The 5646-nt window shown below is 32.9% G+C and overlaps 1 pseudogene; it reads left to right on the top strand.

Moving 5' to 3' along the window:
* Nucleotides 1–524: 524 nt before the first annotated feature.
* Nucleotides 525–987, top strand: LOC138398446 (large ribosomal subunit protein uL23 pseudogene; annotated as a pseudogene).
* The last annotated feature ends 4659 nt before the right edge of the window (nt 988–5646 follow it).

Below are 5646 nucleotides of genomic sequence, written 5' to 3'. Positions count from 1 at the left end.
CTCTGAGCACTGTAGAAGAGGCATCAAATTGAAATTAAAACAAGAGAGATTTAAATGAGATTTGAAGAGCTTAGGGCTCTAAAATAAGAAAACTGGCCTGTTTTCTAACAGAATTCAGAGTCTCTTTGAGAAATTTTAAACAATGACAAGATAAATTTGTCTTTCACTCATTTTGGAATACCTAAATCAGTGCACCTGAGAAGATGTAGAAGAAATACGTAAGACCAAATGGTGCCTCATGGTTTTACAACTCTATGTTCCTTTCTGTTGTTATGAAATCCCTGTGGATCTTCAGGGAAGAAATCAATTTTTCTAACTCTTAATCAATGAACACTTCACATCTGACCCATAGATACTGTTTCTTTAGGTTTTTTTTTTTTTATTTTATTTTATTTTTCTGTTAATCCTCTTAACCTCCTCTTTATTCTCTGTATTTGGTCTTCCCAAACTAGTTCTGCACAATACATTCAAATAGTCTTCCTGTGGGCAAAGAACTAAATTTAAACACACAACTTTTCACTAAGATGGTCCCAAAAGTGAAGAAGGAAGCCCCTGTCTCTCCCAAAGAAAAAGGTAAAGGCAAAGGATGTGAAGGCCAAGAAGGCAGTGCTGAGAAGCATCCACAGCCATGAGAAAAAGAGGATCCTCATGTCACCAACCTTCTGGTGGCCCAAGATACTGCAGCTCTGAAGACAGCCCAAATTTCCTCAGAAGACTGCCCCCAAGAGAAGCAAGCTTGATCACTATGCCATTATCAAGTTCCCCTGAGTCAGCAATGAAGGAAATAGAAGATAACACATGTCTGCTCATTGTGGATGTCAAGACCAACAAGCCCCAGATCAAACAGGCTGTGAAGAAACTCTATGAGGTTGACATGGCCAAGGTCAACACCCTGACCAGGCCTGTTGGAGGGGAAAAAAGGAATATGTTTGACTGGCTCTTGACTGTGATGCTTTGGATGCTGCCAGCAAAATTGGTATCATCTAAATTGAGCCCAGCTGGCTAATTCTAAATATAAAAATTCCAAATTTATTTGTGATTCTGTGATTGGTTTAGCTTGACTAGAAGCAGAAAGAAAGGCAAATGGCATCGCTGCCCTCATGTTTTTCCTCTTTGTGTGTCTAGATGATGAATGATGGGTGGAGGAGGGCCAATAGTCTTGACTAATTGAAGAAAATTTGGAACTCTTCTGGCTGCCGCTTATGTCTACTTTTTAAATCAATTCACTCAATGGAAAAGACTTGATGATGAGAATTCAGAGAGACAACACATTTCCATCCCATCTGTGTCAATAGCTCTTGATTCAAATGCCATTATTAAATGATTCTTTCATTAGTTCAACAAAAATTTATTGAGCACATACCATGTGCCAGATATTATTCTAGGTCCAGTGGTGCAGCTGTGAAGCATTTGACAAATGTTCCTACTTTCATAGACTCCACTTGTACTGAGAGGAGATGGACATTAGACAAGTAAATACATGGATTCTGTAGGGTGTCAGATGGCTGGAAGTGTTCTGGAGAAAAATTAAGCAGGAAATGGGCCTGAGAAGTACAGGGGAATGAATAGAAGTTCAGCAGGGTGTTCAGGCAAGACTTGGCTGAGAAGAAAATTTTTGAGTGACGATCTCAAGGAGGGGGGAGAGTTGGATGTGAATATTTGCAGGAAGAACATTCCAGGCAGGAGGAATAGCAAATACAAAGGTCTGAACATGTACCAGACAGAATATTTTTCAAAGCATGCCACCCCTCTTCTACCAAAATAAATGTCACATGGAATAATATTCTGCTCTAACGGGTGTGCCAATAACATGTGAGTCTTGCATTAATATCACGGCTCATTTAGCTCAGCAAGTTCATGACCACAATTTGCTGGCATGCACCACCTTGGGACTTGATCCACGTGTTACATCCATCTTTATTTAGTTTTCTCTTTATTTTTGTTTCATACTGGTAATACATAAATACTTTCTTATGGAAAAGATGCAAACAATGCAGAAGTTTATAGAGTGACATGTGAAGGTTCCCCCATCCAGCTTCCCTTGTTCTACTTCCCAACCACCTACCAACCTCCCCACCTCAGAAAAAAACTACTGTTAACAGTTTGATAGACATTCAGAATTTATTTTTTTGTGTATTTGCATACACATATGTGCATATGAAGACATAGTCTTTTCCATGAATGGGATTATACTTTATATATTTTTTGACAATTTGCTTTTCTTACTTAACAATGTGGGAGATTTATCTGTGTTAATGCAGAAAGCTCTATTACATTCGTCAATAAAAGTATAATATTTCAAGGTATGAATCTATTGTACATTATTTATATTCCCTGTTGACAGACTTTTAAAAAAAAAATCACAAAAAGTGAATAGCCTTGTACTCAACTTACGGTGAATATATGTTTCTCTAGGACAGACATCCAGAATTTTGAGTAGAAAGATACATGTGAAGGTTTTTTGTAGCAGCTATATACAGAGATATAATTCATATGCCATACAATGTAACCAAGGTATACAATTCAATGCTTTTAGTATATTCAGAGTTGTGCAATCAATCAATTGGAACATTTTCATTATTCCAAAAAGAAATCTCATACCCTTTAAGCTATTACTCTTCAATTCTCCCATCCCTTTCAGACCTGGGAAACCACTAATCTCCTTCTGACTCTATAGATTTGCCTACTCTTGATATTTCTTATAAAGGGAATAAATAAAAATTTTGGTCTTTTGTATCTGGCTTCTTTCACTTAACATAATGTGTTTCCAGGTTTATTCACATTATAGCGTACACCAGTACTTCATTTCTTTTTATTGTCTAAAAATATTTCTTTGTGTGGATGTACTAAATTTTATTTGCCCATTCATTAGTTGATGGATATTTGGGTTGTTTAAACCTTTGAGTTATTATGAATAATGCTGCTCTGAATATTAATGTACAAATTTTTATGTATATTTATGCTTTCTTTTCTCTTGGGTATATACCGAGGAGTGGAATTTTGGGGTCATATGTTAATTCTACATTTAACCTTTGAAAAAACTGTGAGACTATTTTCCAAAGTGGCTGCACCATTTTAAAATCTCACCAGCAGTGTATAAAGGTTGCAATTTCTCCATATCCTGGCCAACACTTGCTATTATCTGTTATTTTGATTATAGCCATCCTAACTGATGTCAAGTGACATCTCATTGTAGTTTTATTTCTATTTCCATGAAGAATAATGATGTTGAGTATCTTTTCATGTGTTTCTCAGCAATTTATATATATATTCTTTGGAGAATTGTCTATTCAGATTTTTTGCCCCTTCTTCCTTCCATATCCTTATCGGATTATCTTGGCACCTCTATCTAAAATCAATTGACTGTAAATTTGAGGGTTTATTTCTGGGTTCTCTATTCTATTTCACTGATCTGTATGTGTATCCTTATGCCTATATGAAATTGTCTTGCTTACATTTACTTTGTCATAAGTGTTGAAATCAGGAAGTGTGAATCTTCTAACTCTGTCCTTTTCCAAGATTGTTTTGGCTATTTGGGGTTTCTTGCATTTTCATATGAATCTCAGAATCAGCTAGTCAAATTCTGAAAAGAAGCCAGCTGTGATTTCAGTAGGGATTGCATTGGATCTGTAGACTAATGTAGAGAGTATTGCCATCTTAGTAGCATTCTCTTCCAATCCATGGTAAACACATATCCTTGCATTTACTTAGGCATTTTAAAATGTATTCCAATAATTATTTGAGGTTTTCAGTGCACAAGTCTTGCATTCCTTTTGTTAAATTTATTCCTAAGTATTTTATTCTTTTTGATGCTATTATTAATAAAATTAATTTCTTAATTTTATTTTTGTACTACAAACATGTAGAAATACAATTAGTTTTGTATATTGATCTTGTATCCTGTATCCTTACTGAATATATGTTTATCAACACTAATAGATTTTTTGGGTGAATTCTTTAGGATTTTCTACATACAATATTATGTCATCTGCAAATAAATATAATGTTAACTGTAGTTTTTTGGTAAATGGCCTTCATAAGAATAAGGAGGTATCGTTCTATTCCTAGTTTACTGAAGCTGTGTTGGATTTTATCAAATGTCTTTTCTGCCTCTATTGAGATAATCATGTGTTTTCTTGCCCTTTGTTCTGTTGATATGGTGCATTATATTAATTGGTTTTCAGATGTTAAACCAACCTTGCATTTCTATTATAAATCTCATATGGCCATGATATGATTTTTTAAATATCTTGCTGGATTCAGTTTGTCATTATATTTTTAAAGATTTTTGTGCCTATATTTATAAAAGATATTGGTCTTTAGATTTCTTTTTTTGTAATGTCTTTTGTCTGGTTTTGGTATCAGTGTAATACTCACTCACAGCATGATTTGGGAAGTGTTCTCTTCCATTTATTGGAAGAGTTTGTAAATAATCACTAATAAATATTCTTCATATAATTGGTAGAATTCATCAATGAAGCCACCTGGGCCTAAGTTGTTTTTATGCATAGTTTTTTGATTACTGATTTAATCTCTTGTTATAGATCTATTCAGATTGTCTATTTCTTCTTGAGTCAATTTGAGTAGTTGTATTTTTCTAGGAATTTGGTCATTTCATTTACATCATCTAATTTACTGACATAATTATTCATAGCATTTTCTGATAATCCTTTTTATTTCTATAAATTGGTAATAAGGTTACCTCTTTCATTTCTGGCTTTAATAATTTGACTCTTTGTCTTTCTTGGTCAATCTAGCTAAAGGTTTGTCAATTTTGTTATTTTTTCAAAGAACCAACTTGTTCTTTTGTTGATTTTTCTCTATTGTTTACATATTCTTTATTTCATTAATTTCCTCTTTAATTATTGTTATTTTATTCCTTCCACTTGTTTTTAGATTTAGTTTGCTTTTCCTTTTCCAGTGTCTTAAGGTGGATGATTAAGTTACTGATTTGATATCTCTTTTTTAAATATGTGTTTATAGTTGTTATGTAAATTTCCCTGTAAGTACTTCTTTAGCTGCATCCTATAAGTTTTGGTGTCTTGGGTCTTTATTTTTATTTGCTCAATTTATTTCCTATTAACTTTTGTGATTTTTGTCATTGACCCATTGGTTATTTAAGGGTATACTGTTTAATTTCCACATATTTATGTATTTCCCAAATTCCTTTCTTTTTTATTTGTAATTTTCCTCTATTGTAGTTGGGTAACATACTTTGTATAATTTCAATCTTTTTAAGTTTTTTAAAAGAGGCTTTATATGTAGTTTTTAAAAATAGTTTTGAATAGATATTGTCAAATAGCCCTCTCAAGCCAGTACATTTAAAAGATTTGTAGAAAACTAAGACAAAAATAAAATACCTTTTTATAATTCCCTTTTGAATGTATTTGGTTACTATTAAAATTGGCTGATATTATGGCATCTTTATGGAAATTATAGAATGATAATTAGTGCTCTCACTTATTTAATACCATGGTCTCTGCTATACATTACATATTTAATATATACTATCTCTAATCTTCACTATAAAATAGGTATTACTTCCATTTTGCAAAGGAAGAAAGTGAGTCTCAGATTAATTAATTAACTGATAAAAAATTACATAGAAAATGAAGAATTGAGATTAAGACTCCAACCTATTTCTAT

Source organism: Eulemur rufifrons, chromosome 17 (genome assembly GCF_041146395.1).
Source record: "Eulemur rufifrons isolate Redbay chromosome 17, OSU_ERuf_1, whole genome shotgun sequence".
Taxonomy (NCBI): Eukaryota; Metazoa; Chordata; class Mammalia; order Primates; family Lemuridae; genus Eulemur; species Eulemur rufifrons.
This window is presented reverse-complemented; position numbering and strand designations above follow the sequence as displayed.